This window comes from Phasianus colchicus, chromosome 1 (genome assembly GCF_987193195.1).
Source record: "Phasianus colchicus chromosome 1, bPhaCol1.hap1.1, whole genome shotgun sequence".
NCBI classification, from domain to species: domain Eukaryota; kingdom Metazoa; phylum Chordata; class Aves; order Galliformes; family Phasianidae; genus Phasianus; species Phasianus colchicus.
In genome coordinates, this window is record NC_143436.1 from 83,738,195 (window position 1) to 83,754,049 (window position 15,855).

Below are 15,855 nucleotides of genomic sequence, written 5' to 3' on the forward strand. Positions count from 1 at the left end.
GAAATGCTGTATTTCCAGTGGGGTGTTGTCTGTCTGTCTGTTCATTCACTTGGACACTGATCAGTAACCCAGGTTTGGGATGGCTTTTTGTTCAAGTCTAAGGTTAGCTCGACAGCCATCATATAATCATTTGAGTTGGAATGGGCCCTTAAAGGTCACCTAGTCCACCTCCCCTGCAATGAACAGGCTAGATCAGGCTGCTCAGAGCCCTGTCCAGCCTGACCTTCAATGCCTCCAGGGATGGAGCATCCACCACCTCTCTGGGCAGCCTCTTTCTATGCTTCACTATCACTGGGCACATAACTTGAGGCACAGCATCCCCATGGTCTCAAGGGGCATTCCTGGAGTTGTACTGCTGCAGAGCGACACTGTAGGTGTAACTATGCATACAGCCTGGTCTAAACTTTTGCTCACAACCCAGAAATGGGCTGGGGGCTATTAAACTTTAGTTGAGTTCATGCATTGTGCTCTAAAGCTAGTGGCTGAACATAGCAGGGGCTGTAAGTCAGCCCCACCCATCCAAAGCAGCAGGTCACATCAGGGCCCTTTGTGACCCATCCCTGTTCCACCCAGGTATGACAAACACTATGACACAGTGGCCCCACGGTGTCTATCAGGACAGTGAAGGGAGAGGGCAGAAGCATGTGGGTCTGGCAAGGAGGGCGACCCAAGACACTTTCCACTGCAGCTTTTCCTGGCACCCCTCATCCCAGAGGATGGAGGAGAGATTCCCCAGCTGCCCGAAGGTTGTCTGGGTGGAAAGCGTGGCTCCCTAGAGTCCTACGAGGTGTGCAAAGTGAAGGTGCTATGACTCGGTGAGTGAAGGTCCTCAATTTGCCTTGGGCCACCAATGTCCCCTGTTCAGTGCCTGCCCTGAGAGCCATAGGCATGGGGCTGGAGAGGACAGGAGCTCTTTTGTCATGTTGGGCTTGTACTTCCCAGGCAGCAAAAGTGGGAGCAGCTGAAATGCTGGAAGTGGTATAGCGATAAGAGTAACAAGAGGTAATATTTAAAATTAGCGAGGAGCACTTTAATGCCAACTTGTAGTCCTTTCTAGTGTAAAGTTTAAAAATATAGCCTTGGCTTGCCTCCCCACATCCTTGCTAATCCTCATAAACCCTGCCCTGCATCGCTTGCGTGTTTGTAGGTACAAGCTGCTTGTGACTTTCCCTTGTAGCATGCAGATTTGGCTATTTTTTGAAAAGATAGATTGGATAGTCCAGTGTGCTGGCCATTCATAACCTTGGGGACTTTGTGAAGCCAAGAGAAATAAAGCCACAAGCTGCAGTGCAGAGGCTCTGGGACTGCTGCAGTTCTTGCTCTGTTGGGGAGTATTTGGGAAGAAAACCCAATTACAAAGCCACAAGGAGAACTGCTTGTCACATCCAAGCCTGTCTCTCCTTTTGGAGGCTGCTGCAGTGCTGCCAGACTCACTTCTCCCGTGTGTGAGCCTGACTGTCTCTGTTGCTGGGAGTGATGATGGTAGTTTCTTTCTTTTCTTTCTTTTTTATTAAAAAATGTAACATTTGGGTCTTTGAAATTGAAATGGATTTCAGTCTTATATTAATTATTGATAAATGGAGCCTCAGAGATGGAGATGAAGCCTGGCATGATTAAAGACAGACAGTTTTTAATTTTATGTCTCTCACAGTGACAGAGGAATCCAGTTTAATAGGAGTCATTTATTAAAAGGAACTTAATCACAAGCATGCAAGTAATTGGGAGTGAGATAGCAGGGGAACTGGGGGGAAAGAGGTGTGCATCGGTGCAGGGGGGCAGTCAGTAGGGGTGGGGATGATACTGTGCTGTATAGAGGCCCTTTTCAAGTCTCAACTCGTGCGCGGAACACAAGAGGAAGCCACAGAGCCTGAGTGCAAAGGCAAGGGAGCCACGATCTGGCAAAACAAAGTAGTGGTGAAACTGCTGAACCCAAGGCTCAAGATGACATCTGAGCAACATTAAGGAGGCTTTGCCATTTACTAGGACCCACTGCCCTGCCTGAATGCAGAATGAAGATGACAATTTTCTACTCCAAAACTTTACAGGCTAATTAAAAGGCATGACACACACACACACACAAAAAAAAAAACGGATAAAGAAAGACAAGGAGATTATATTTTCCTCTGAATATGGGAGTAAAAATGTTACTCTCCCTGTCAGGCTTACTGAAAGCCGTGAAGGTAGTTGGTATGCATTTTTGTGATGCTGCTTTGTAAGTACGCCACTTCAGGAGGCCTGCAGTGATCAGGCCCCTCCTTACTGTTCCCTGGCTGCACTGCCCACTGGCTAGCAGGTGGTGAGGATGATGCTGCTTTAATGTTTATTCATTTCTCAGGTTGGATGTTACTTGGATTGACTGCATTATCAGTCTGCAGTCCCTTTTGCGATGGCACTGTCTGAGTTGTAAGCTAGGGGGATTGTGTGTGATGAGCACCATCAGCACCATCATCTGCTGCTGCCTGATGAACTGGAGAAACCGTGGGTGGTTGTACCTCACTCCAGCAGTTCCAGTACAAACTTGGTTCCTACGCTTTCACCTTAGCATCATTTTGTTGCTTTTTCTGTAATGGACATTGCTAAATTTATAACTCTTGCCTGTGCAAATCTGACTTTGCTGTATTCAGTGTACTCTGGTATGGAAATGCAGCATTATTAAATCGTACTGCAAAAAAATATAACAGGGTAAAATATTGGGCAGCTCCTTGTCAGGCAAGAGCTGGAACACCACTCTTTAGCTAGGCAGACTCAAAGGGACCATTGTAAAATTTTTGCCTGAATTGCTAGCTCATTTTGTGAGAGCTTAGTATGAAGGCTAGCATTTCTGAAGTGCAGTTTTACTGTTACCTTTCTCTTGGGATAGTCTTGGTAGTAGAGATGGGGCTTGCAATGTTCAAAATGACAGGAACAAATGTGTCTACCATCTTTTGTGGCTAAAGAGATTTCTATGTGGTTTAAGTAGAAGCAGGCTATTGATACACAAGCAGTGGAGGACAAGAAAATGAATTGATGTAACACTGATATTCACTGAAGGATGGAAAGAGAATGGAGCATTGATTTAGAGTTTTCCACATCATGTTTTTTCTCACTATCATACATTACAAGTCTCATTGAGGAAAAGGAGAGTCACGTATGCTGTAGAGGAATGTTGATGGCCTTAAGAATATGAGGTTTAGGGGGTGTAGTGGAAATGCTAAGTCATGGTTTGAAGTGATTGAACACCTGGAGGGAAGGTTTGAAGTGATTGAGCACCTGGAGGGCAGCTCCACTGCCAACCCAGGGGAGCTCAGGTGCATGCAGTGCACCTGATTGATTGGAAGCTGTGAAGCCAGGATCCACCCTTTCTCAGACCTCATTTAAAGGTTGGCAGTGGAGGTGAGGGTCTTTTGCTGGAGTTCCCTGCCTACCTGAGGCTTTCTGAGGGTAAGCAGAGTTTCTTCCTTTCTTTCTGCATCCATGGCTTATGCGTTTGGGCTTATCCTAGGCTGCAGCCTGGGATTTTGCTACTCTGCTATCACTGCTGTGCTTTTCATCATGTTATTGTGTTATCAGGGGCTGGGGTGGGGCTTTCTAGTAAAAGACTGTGGATTGAGGGGAAGGAGCAGTAGGAATACTGGTGACCAATTTAAGGAGATTTCCTATTTGTTCTCCTTCTCTCTGTTCCTGTCTGCTTCACTCTCATGGAATCCGTATGGTATTCCGTACTCTTAACAAAATTGATACGATATACCTGAGAGGCTTTTGGACTTCATTGTCCCTTTGTTTTTTTCTGATGAGAAGATCCTTTAGTTCCCCACATCACAATACTTTTTCATATTAAAAAGCACATGCTAGTTTGGACCGTTCTTGTTTTTTCCAATTCAGGAAAAGAGATTGTGGAGAGTGTGGAAAACTGACTTCTTAGTCCCCTCCTTTTTTTTTTTTTTGGTGTTGAAATTAGCACTGGTTTTCAGAATATGAATACTGATCTTTCCAGGGTTGTTATAGTTACTCAGTCCTTCCTAAACTTGTGTGTATAGCTTCTGACAAGTTTGCCATGTGGAGCTTTGCTCTTTTTGTTGAGGTGGATTCTTGAGCCACCATACCTATTAGGATATAGCTTCCTAACTCTTCTCTAGCATGTGCATACAGGAAGCAAACACTTCTCATCAGGATAGCTGTTTACATCCAAGATAAAAGAAAATGTCTTGCTCTGTCCTTTTCTTTTCATCATTCTTCCTCTTTGTTCTTTGGTCTCAACTTAGTTGCAAGTTAGAAATACTGCAAAGCTGTACTTGGAGAAGATGAAGAGCGTGGCACCTAATGATCAAATGCTGGGTGTTCAGAGCCACGCTTGTAGATAGGCTCCTGACCAGGCTGCCTGAGACCTTCATGGAAGGCTGGTCTGGCTGAGAGGGTAAGGGTTTAGCATCAGTCATGCTGTCCTTTGAACGTGATAAAGACTTCAGCCATTTCCCTAGGGCACTAATGCAAAAGATTATAAAGCAGCTCTATAATTTTTGTCTATTCAGAATTTAAACTACTATCAATCATCTCAAGTTTTTAGTGTCAAATAAGATAATGTAGCCAACTATATTATTAGAAAGAGATGTGTTTCTGAAGCAGTGAATGTCTGTGGGTGTGTCTGAATAGCGCTTAACTGGATACGCGGTCTCTCCTCAACAGTGCTATTTAAAAAGAGCTGCTGCTTGTGGAGGTGGACTCTCACTCAGGGAAGCCATGCTGAGGGATATGGCCATCTACTACTTCTTTTGTAGCTTGAATATTTGGTAGGGAGGCTGATAAAAAGGAAGGATATAACATCACCCAGTCTGAAAGTAATTTTTCCATTGTCTCTGCATAAAATAGCTCTGTGGCTGGTGAAACTTGGTTGAGAGGTGGTCTGGAAAAGATCTGATTTGCTCTATCTGATGGTTGCTCCCTCTTTTGTTTTGTACTCTTTAAAGTGGAGTTCTTGTGCTGATGTAGATGCTGGAATGACTGGTTTAGATGTGGATGTGCATATAAGCAGCAATAGCCTGGGCAGCTGGAAAGCAAGCATAGTGCCGTGACTCTATTGTAATCCTTGATAGATGCTTTCCTGAGCTCGAAAAGTAATGAGTCAGAGGAGTTCTGGTCCCTGTGTGGAATTTAGGGAGGAGATGTGAGAGTAGAAACCAAAAGTGGAAGGAAGGCACACTGTGCTGAGAAGATACTTTGGGGAGAAAGAGAACAGGGGAAAGCTGTGGCCCACAGGTAACCTAAAATAGAACTGGGACACCCCTCATGTGCCACAGCTGTGGGTGGCCCATATCAGAACAGGAACAATTATGGTAGCCTGCAGCCTGCAAAGGAATCAGGCTGGAGCAGAGAAAAGAAGGAAGCAGAGGAAGGAAGGGACAGGGGGAGAAAATCAAGGAGCAGCAGTAAGAAATCACCACATAGTGCCCTGACCTCTTGCACCACCCGCTGCTTCACCCAAGGAACTGATGAGACTGAATGCAAAATATGGCCAAAAACAGGGGAGGACAAACTAGCTGAGATGAGGTGGCAGGTGATATATTAGACCAAAGTTGAGCCTGGGGAACTGGGAAGAAGTAGTGTACCTAAGTGTTTAATTATTTATCATCTTTGTTTTTGCAGTGTCTCCTTCAGTAAATAAAAGTTTATGTTAATTGGCAATAAATCAAATTAAGTGAAATTCCCAGTTAAGACTGTTTTGCCCATGACACTTTAGAACTTACTCTTGCAAAAAACTGTTGTATCTCCCTCACAGTTATTTATAATCCCTTTCATCTGATGATTTGCCTTAATTTTAATAAGCAATAAGGTAGATTTTTCATTTTCAGAAGGCTATAACATTATGCCTCCCTAGAAAGTTGCAAAGGCTCCAAGCATGCTCTGTTGTGTTTTCTTTATTAGCCCAGTGCGATCAAAACAAGTCTACAAAGCTAATGCTGGGAAAGAGCTGAGGAAAAAGTTTATTGGCTTCCTTCGTATTGGTGTTTCTTATCCAAATAAAATACTGACTTGATTGTCCATGAACTCTCATAATGCCTTTGTACAAGAGTGTCCAGAGGATGAAAAGGAGGGCTCATTATTTCCTGTACTGGCAAGTGACTTTAAGATAGTGACTGCACTCATCATGCATTATAGAATAATGAGAAGAGATACTTGTATTGATCTCTTAACAGAGAAGGCACAACGAGCCATAAAAATGATGTATGGATTGTTTCACGTCATTGAAATGCAGCCATCTCAGGTGCAGGGCCTGCTAGCTACTGATGCATGCAGAAGTTTGGGGTAATGAAGGATACTGAGGAAGTGACAAGTGGCCATGTCACTGTGCTCTGATCTCCATGCTGGGTTTTTCCATATGGCACTGAACACTCCTTACCCAGGATTTTCAATCACATCTGAATTGTGCTCAGAGCGAGGCCTGACTTACTTACAAAAGGAAGGATGAAGGGAAGAATATGCAGATGGTTGGTACTTAGAATTTTATTCCCTTCCACCAGCAGGGAATGAAGAGATATCAGTTTTACGTGTGAATTTACTTGGTTGCTTTGAGGCTTTCATTTTAGTATTGTAAAATTCTCCATGTGGTTTCAATTCTTGTCCCTGCCCTTGCACTCAATAGCCAAACTCCTGCTCTAGAGAAAACAGTGACTGGTGGTACCTTAGAAAAAGCTCCTTTGTTTTCTTCTGGAGTTTTTGTTTTTCTTTTTAAAAGCTCTGAATAGACAGATTCATTTCCAGCTATTATAGTAATAATGACCTTTGCACTAGAAAAATAATGATGGCCATAAGGGTCTCCAGCCAGGCTATTGTGGGACCCCCAGTGCTGGAGGCCAGGCATCTGGCCCAAAAATTACATCTCAAAATATAATTGGCTCCAGCAACAAAGAGAGGGAGCAGAAGGAAGAAAGGGGAAGTCAGCAGGTTGAATAGTGAGGTTGCAGGTGTTCGTGTCTAAATGGCCTTCCAATATACCATTTTGGTCCTAATGGCACAGGATTAGGAAAGGAGCATAACTGAGGTCTTATCAAATGTGCATGTGAACAGCATAGCCCATCCCCCTCCCATCACCTCCTTCAGACAAAATTTTAAAGGACTTTAAGGATTTGGAAAACCAGATTTAGTAGCTGGAAGTCATTCTCTCCCTTCCCTCCTTCTCCATCCCCTTTTCCATTGCCCCCTCCATTTCCTGTTTCTGTTTCATTCAGTAATTAACCTTCGGAATAATCTTCTTCCAGAACTGGCTAAGCTGTTCTTCTGTTTCCCTATTGTTATGTCCTTAAGACATAAGCAAGACCAAATATTGTGAATTACTGATGGGTTCTACTGTCTGAAGGGCAGATGAGCTTAGCAGGAGGGAAGGAGTAACGGACGGGAAGAGGGTGAAGTGTCTTCCCCTGGTAGGGAGAAGTTGGGCTTTGGGATTTTTTGGTTACACCCTGTGTTGCTCTTTTTAGATGGTTGTCCTCTTGGGCTCTGCGGAATGAGAGCCGAATGTGTTGCTGCCTTATGGAAGTGAGCAGCATCACAATCAGTGTAAGCAGAGGAAGGCTTTTTTCCCCCTCACTTTCTCATGCTATATATTGGAAACTTATTTTTTCCATCAATGTTCATGTTTTATTCTCTATTATTCATTGCGCTCTCTTTTTTTGCTATCAGTTGCTCCCGGTTGTCATCAGTCCACTCTATTTCTAAGAATTAGAGCAAGGTAAGCCCTTGGCAGGGCAATGTACCTTATAGAACAAGGTATCCATCTCTCTCCTTATCTTTCTGCTCAGTTACTTATCTGGTGCAGACTGTGATTTTACACTAGATTTTGCACTAATTTGTTCATTATTGTCAGTTGTTAGATGAGTAGTTTGTGTGACTGAATTTTTAGCCCCTGGTTTATTTGAGAATTGGGTTTTTCTGAGTATCTGTTCCTAATTTTCCATGTCATTTGATGGATCATGGGTGCCACATGACATTATTCTTGTTCCTAGATCAGTGAATCAGAGTTTGCTACAAGTTACATCCTTTAGCCTGTTGACAAGCTATCTATGAATATTTATAAGTATCCAGTGACTCTGATATTCACATAGCACAGAGGGCTGTTCAAAAAATATGCAAGGACACTTCTGAGTAGTATGTGTACATTGAGATATAACTGGGATCAGAATGTGCACGAATATTTTAGCATTATCTGCTTCTCTATCTCTGAACAAGCATCTTTATCCTTTCTTTCTTTGAATATGATTTTCTTGCAGCTTATTGGAGGAAAAAAAAAAAAATGATTTTAAGCCTGTCTTAGAAATGAAGCACCCAACTTTGCTCCTTCTCACTGAGCCGTTTGGTTCTTGTCTCCATTCAGTGAGGTTTTTCTGTTGGGGTGGGTAGAGCTGGCTGTGTTGATGGCTGATGGAGAAGTCAGAAAGACAGCAAGAATGTGCATAAATATTATTTGGAAACAGCTGTCTTGTTGACCCTAGTAACAGTGCTCACATTGCCTCAGTTTGATCCGTAGGCAAAAATACTGAGCTGGTACTATTTCCTTGCGTAAATGAATAGAAAATTATGTAGCCAGAAGTCCTCATGTTGATGAGCTTGCTCAGCTGTCTGTGGGCTGAGTCAGAGTTGTGTACAGGCAAGGATCACAGCTTGCTGCTACGGGTCTATAGCCCACACAATTGATGTTCCTTCTCCAAAGAATCTTGACTCTAATACGTTACTTCTTTCTGCTTTGGGCTATTGACTTCAATAATTTTAGATCAGCCTCCACTGAAAATAAGATTTTGAAGTAAAATAAATATATGAGTTGCTTCAGTGTTCTCTGGGATGTGAGACTTTGGTTTTTGACTTTTTTTTTCATTCTGCTTAACAATATTAATGAAGCAATGCGTGAAACGTTCATCCTTATGGAGCAGTATCTGTGTTTGCATCTTTTCTGTGCAGCAGCTAATACCAGAATTCACTTAATTAAAAATGAAATGGTGAATTATAATGGCAGGACAGGAGAAGGCTCGAGTCGGAAGCCTACCGAGTATTGGATTTTCAGTTGAGTTGAGTGATGCTTGTAGCTTTGCCACTAAGTTCTACGATTTTGTGTTAAAAAGTTGTGAGAAATTTAATGGAAGCACCTTGAAACTCCCTGGAGCAAAACAGACTTCAGCTTTGTGTGTGTGCAGTGACCTAGCACTGTGGATCCTTGGCCTATAACGGCATGTACCTTGAAGAACTAGATGGTTAGTAAAGATGAAGAAAAGGATCTTGCAAAGCTCCTGTTTTTGCTGCATGCAAAATAACCCTGGGAAATAAGCCCCCTTCGCATTATAGAGCCAATTCAGGACTAATTTATTATATTTACTTTTAATGGCTCCCTTATGACAGCTAATACAAGTATTCCACATAATCCTTAAGATTTGTCTGATATTCTCACAGCCAAATATGAGAGCAGTGGTATTTTCTAGTTCCCCAAGTGATCATCTTCTGATGTGCTCATCTTAAATGAGAATGTGAGTTCTTTGGGGCAGGAAGCTATATTTTTGTTTCAAGCATACCCGTAACTCTGCTTAAAATAACCCTGATTCTTACTGTCAGCTGCTAAGTTGGTCCTTTCTGATCCAAGAGGCTGTCACTGCAAGGAACTAGATATGCTTTTTCTTGGTATATGATGAAGACTTTTGTCATTTCTGAACTAAATTTTCAAGAAAGATGGAAAGGAAAAGCCAGGCAATTACAGGCTGGAACTACTACCAAGGAGGACTACAAGGAGCTGCAGTCCAAGACTGGCCACAGCCAGAGGGGCTGTGGTTAACAGCTCTATGGCCAGGTGGAGGATGGTCAGAAGTGGTGTGCCCCAGGGGTCTGTCTTGGGGCTCTTCTATGAAGAAAGGTTGAGAGAGCTGGGCATGTTCAGCTTGGAAAAGAGAAGGCTAAAAGGAGACATCACTGTGGCCTTCTAGTACATGTGAGGACCTTATAAACAGGAGGGAGGCTAATTTCTATATAATCTGGTAGTGCTAGGACAATGGGGAATAGCTTTAAACTAAAAGAGGAGCAATTTAGATTAGATATTAGGAGAAAAGTCTTTAATCAGATGGTGGTGAGACACTGCCACAGGTTGTCCAGAAAAGCTGTCGATGTACTATCTCTAGAGGCATCCAGGGCCAGATTTGATGGGGGCCCTGAAGTGTGATCTGGTAGGAGACAGCTCTGCCCACAGCAAGGAGTTTGGAATTAGATAGGTCCCTTCCAATCTAAGCCATTTGATAATTCTCTGCTAAGATCTTGTTTGCTCATTTCTTAATTTTGTTTCTTTTCTTTTATAGGTAAGTCTTAAGGCTTTTTAATCATCTCCTGATTGTCCTGAAAGTAATGGTAAGTTACTTAATTTGATTTGAATACTTATACATAAGTATACTTTCATATATACTTTCACTAAGTAATTTGGATTGACAACAAAAATGCGATGGTGTGTGTGATGAAGATATTGAAGGGAAAAGATAAACAGATATGCACAGCTTGTTCTGAGTCCTAGTCATTGTTAAATATCTTGATGCTATTGAGAGTAGCTGTGGTAAATACCAGTATTACACTATAACTGATGATCATTCATAGTTATGACAAAGTATCAGAGCATCATGTAATCCAAATGGTATAGCCAATGCTGCTTCTATGATGAGTATAGGAAACAGCAACCAATTTGTGTACTGGAGTTGGTTATATCCAGGAACCTTAAGATTTTGTTGAGCACTGTATTAAGAAGACCTTGGTACTGCAATGCCTTCCTTTCTAGTTGTGTTGGAATGCAACAATAGAACTGTTCTTGAGTGACAAAGAAGGCTAGTATGTTCTTATGGAATAGGGTATTAGCAGAGTCTGTGGGTTTCCAAAGAAAGTTTTTTTTGTGTTTATCAGAAACTTATTGTGTTCTATGTGACACTCAACCTTTACTTTAATGTGACAACTGAATTCTGTTGAAGTTCTGGTAAGCCAGAGTAAAAACGTCAAGACTAAAATGCAGTCTGGAAGAGGCTGCTAGCATGCATCCTGCTCAGATCAACCTATTGACTGAAAGTGGGTGGTGGGAGTTAGGGGAACAGGCATCTCAGCCCGTGTCAAGATATGTGGCCTACTGAGCTAAGTAGACAAGCTGTTTCCTTAGAAAAAACTTCTGATCCATATCTTAAGCCTTGTTCAGACTAAAGTACCCAGAGTGGCACATTTCCAGAATTGCTTGCTATTTTTTTTAGTAAAAGTCTTCATTTCACAGGTAAACCTTATGACTCTGCCTCACACTATCTGCCTAATGTGATAAAATATGTAAATGAAATGTCTCAAATGCTGATACTATGCTTGGATTAAATGAAGAAAACTAAGTTGGTTAAGTCTGTACAATTAAGAGATTGCTTTTGATGGTCAGCTGTTATACTTGAGCTCCTTCCATTCTTGCTAACAATTTTACAAGCACTGGTTGCAGTGGCTTTTCCAAAAGTCAGCGTGGAATTAATTTAAACAGCAAATAGTTAATTGGCACGTTGGCAGTGGGAAGATGCTTATGGTCCAGATGTGGTCTGTCAGTATCACTACAGCTTTGTACTTGAATATCTCTCTTACTCAGGTATACAGTTTATTTAATGGTTGAGGAGGGTAGGAAGACGCTTAGAGTTATCCAGATCCTGTACAAAAATGTGCTGTGGTTTTGATTACTGTTGCTGTGCAGCAGCAGGTAATCCATGGATTCTGGGTTAGAGCTGGTGCTAAAGTCAGCAGCAGAGCTTTTTTTTTTTTTTTACCCTTGTCTGTCTGCAGTGTGACATGGTCCACGATCCTTAGTCACACAGAAAGAAGTAAGCAAAACTGTGCAAAGTTTGTCAATTATCCTAGTATTTCAAGCTCCATTAGAATCAAAAAGGTTTAGAGACATTGTTTTGAATATGGCACAGGACAAAACTATGCTGTGTGACTACAAAGGGAGAGTAAATCAAAGTGCCTAAAATGACATTAAAGAGTAGGGACAAAACTCTCAAAAGCACCTCAGCTGCTCAGGAGCTTGTCTTCCTGAAAAATCAAAGGAGTTGGGGATCTGAGTTCTTTTAAAAAGTGGAACTTGTTTTTGAAAGCTACTTTTGAAAACACATGCTTTGCATTTGCAAACTTGTTTGTACCACATCTAGGGAACACACTTATTAAAATCAGTTGCCATGATGTTCAGGGTACTGTGGTTTCTTAATACTTGCACAGTCCTCTGATCAAGAGAAAAGCTTTTCAGCAACTGGTGCAGGGAAATCACCATATGGCGGAGTGTTGTGGGATGGCTTATTATGGTGTAGGACAAAGTGGAAACCTGTGGATTATGTGGTCTGACTCTCATTCCTTGTGAAGTTCATCTCAAAACCGTGCAATGCGTTAGTGACTTTCCACTAATGCTGAAGTTGGACATCCCTCTGTGATCTCACTGTGCTGAAGTTTTAAAAGCCCGTGTTGTTTTTTTTTAAACTCCTGGTTTAAGTGTATTCATGGTCAGTAAACATCCATATGTTCTAATGTCAACATGATCTCTTAGTTTAAAGCGCTCTTTTTCTTCCCGACGCTTACCCATCTGATGAATTTACAGCCTGTAATCACGCTGCCCTTTATCTCTTGCTGTCTTTTCTATCCTATCTTCCTACACATTCAGACAGGGAATGGAAGGAAGAGTTTCCAAAATGATCTGCTGGGCTGATGTAACACCATCTTGATGAGATACTGGGGAGCCGCGATGCAGCTGAACAAACCTTCACCTCAGACAGCCTAATGTATTGACTTCATACAGGAGAACAGGCTATAAAAATTGCAACCCTGTGTTGCTTCAACAGTGCTCAAGTGGTGAAGATGGGTATCAGCCTAGCAATATAAAGGACTCCAAATCTGCTTAGTGGCATCTGATGGCATATTTAGTGTTAGTGCTCAGATGGACTTCACTACAATGTTTTTTGAACACATCTGCTAGTCTGTGAGCTTTCTTTATTAATGAATCGCAAAGAGGCTCTGGGAGTGAACGTATAGTTATAAGTGATTGGTCTGCAAATATTTTTTTTTTCTCTTTGGCTTTTAAATTACCTGCTTAGTATTTTAGGGATTGCAAGTTAGTGGGAGTGATATGCCTGAAGGCCATCTGAGCGTCTGGAAATCTCCTTCATAAAGCAGTTCTCTGGTCAAGCTTTCAGGTGCGTTTTATATGGGAGAGTTCTGTTGATGCCTATTCAGAGGCTGTCATATGCTTTATGACTATATATTGGTGCCTGATATGAAGATGGAATCCAAAGAATTTGCAAAACATGGCACCTTGCTGTGTCTTTAAAGAGCTCATGAATCTTCAGCACTGATGTTCTGACCTGTCTTGTACCCTTTAAATAAAGTTTTCTAAACAGTTCTTATGCAAGGTTTGAGTTAGGACTGTGGGTTTTACTGAATTTCAGTTTTCACTGTTGTACTTCTGTATTTTTGAGGATATCATTGTATTGTGCGTAGTTGGTTGTATTCCCAAGACTCAAGGAAACTATTTCCTGACTGTCAGGATGAACAAATGGCTCCTGTAATACCTTCGATCATTTTCTTATTTACAGACAATTTTATTTGTTTTACACTACCTGAATTGCCTTTGTAGGTCTTCCAAATGACACCAGCATTCAAACACAGCTCTAGTATTCTTCCATTCTGTTTAGGTCCCTGTTGCTTGCCCCTTATGTTCTTTTCTATGGAATTTGTGTGAGCCTATATAGGTGTGACTTCACAAACAGAAAAATAACATTCAGAACTGATTTTGGGGGGAAGTGAACAGGAATAGCATGATTGTAGTAAAAAGCCAAATGCTGCTTTGCAGAACTTTACCCCTCACAGAGCTGTCCTTATGGGAGACACCAGAACACATGGTGGCTAGTTTAGTTAAGAGCAGAGGTAAAGATGTGATGTTAGCTATTCGTGCCAAGTATTTCTCAGAAGAGTAGATTAGGCAGTTGATGCTCAGTGTGTGATATAGATTTACCACGATTAATTTGTGAAGTCTTTTGCCAGACATTGCTGATGCCTGCTAAGCTGTTTCTTGCAGAAGCCAGGTGGGCAGTTGGCAAGAGCTGCTCATTAGCAGCGGGAAATGCCGGTTCAGATTGTGTTGCATACAAGCTACCAACCACCTCAGTGACAAAAGAGCAACGCTGCTGTTTGCATAGAGGTCCGTGATTCCATGGGCCTCAGGTCTCCATGCCATTTCAGTGCTGCTTGATGCCTTTTTTTTTTTTTTTTGGAAGCTACACGAAGTGGTAAGGTCTTGCTAAGAAAACAGCTTCAGTGAGCATGGCTGAAGATTCATCCTGGTACTTTAGACAAAGCATCAAGATGTTCTGCCTAAAGAGTGCAAAAAAAAGTGAGTGAAGAAAATGATCAAAGGGTTTTTACAGCTTTCTCACAACTAAGGTACAGTAAGGTGAATTCATATTGTTGGGATAATTTCTGCTCTAATAGGCTTGCTCAAGTATCTTTATCCCAAAAAGAGACAGAGGAGGAGTTCTTTATTATTTGAATAAAAGGAGAACCATTGGGACATTGCCCTGTGGGGTCTCAAAATATCAGGGGACACAGCCCCTCTTTTATCCCTGTACTTCTACACTAGTAAGTCCTTCCCCCTTTCCCCATTGTTTAAGGTACTCAGGGTTCACATTCTTCTCATTTTGCCTATTGCTCTCTGTTCTGTTCAGCAAACAAGATTTACATGCAGGTGCTAAGTTAGCATCTCCTGCTGTATACCTGCAAAATAAGTTTATTTAACCAGTTCTTCTCAGATCTTATTTTGCAAGGACATCCTTTCTTTCTTCATTTCAATCTGTACTTGGAATGACACCATTATGTGCACAGAATTAGGATCCATTTCACCAGTTATCTCCTACTTGTGCTCTGCAGTTCAGGTTATGCAGTCTGCAGTGGATCTCATCTTCAAAACTTCTAAGCTCTCACCTGTACCTGCTTTGAAGGATGCACTGAAGTCTTGACTTGCAACAATGGTCAACTGCAGAATTGCAGATGCCTGTAGCTTCTAACATTGCCTCTGGCTGCACAAAACTCTAAGTCAGGATGCTCTGAGTGTCTTTTCATGGTGGGTGACCATGGGAAAAGAAAGCTTGTGTATCCAAGGTGTTAAGTGGCTGTTATTCATTAACATCCAGCAACGACCAGGGGATGGTGTAGCAATACTTCTGGGTTGGAAGCTCCTGCAGAAGTACAAGAGGAAAAAGAGATCAGCATCTAGCTTTTAGGATGTGCTTTATTCTCATCTCGTGCCACTCTTGCTTTCTCCTCCTGTTTTTTCCTTTCTTTGTCTCACAGTGTCTGTTAAAATAATTTTTTCTTTTCCCTGCATGAGCTTCTGTCATTAGATGAAAGGTCATGGATATAATATGAATCTACAACGATAAATACAGTGCAAAATGGATTGAAATGCACACAGTAAAGAGGGTTTCCAATTAAAAAACACTTTGCCAAGCTTGCACCAAACAAACAGCCACACAGTCTCTGATTTCCATGCTTATAATTAGCTGCCATTGAAAGTTAATTACTTTCAGGACTGAAGTGAAAGTTAAATGCAAAAAAAGAGGAAACCTTTTCAGAAGGTTTCAGCACAAGTAAGTGTATAGTTGCCAACTTAAAATCTAGTTTTGTTGTTTTAAACAGCATATCAGTGATATTTCCTATAGGCAAAAACAGCAAGACTGGAGAGAGAGCAGGATTTTTCAGAGCTGGTTATTCTTGATGACTCCATTTTTAGAGCATGCTCATCACTGAGAAAGCTGTTTGCTTTCAGTAATTCTTGCTGTGCTTTCTACAGATCAGGATCCTTCAGGGTGTTTT

The 15,855-nt window shown here is 41.8% G+C and overlaps 1 protein-coding gene and 1 long non-coding RNA gene across 2 annotated transcripts in view; both read left to right on the forward strand.

Moving 5' to 3' along the window:
* LSAMP (limbic system associated membrane protein) overlaps positions 1-15,855 on the forward strand; it is a 965,192-nt gene that overhangs the window by 300,010 nt on the left and 649,327 nt on the right. The window lies entirely within an intron of this gene.
* LOC149919802 (uncharacterized) lies at positions 556-14,250 on the forward strand. Its single transcript, XR_016471209.1, has 3 exons — positions 556-815; positions 10,302-10,350; positions 12,653-14,250. It is a non-coding gene; the product is annotated as an uncharacterized LOC149919802 (long non-coding RNA).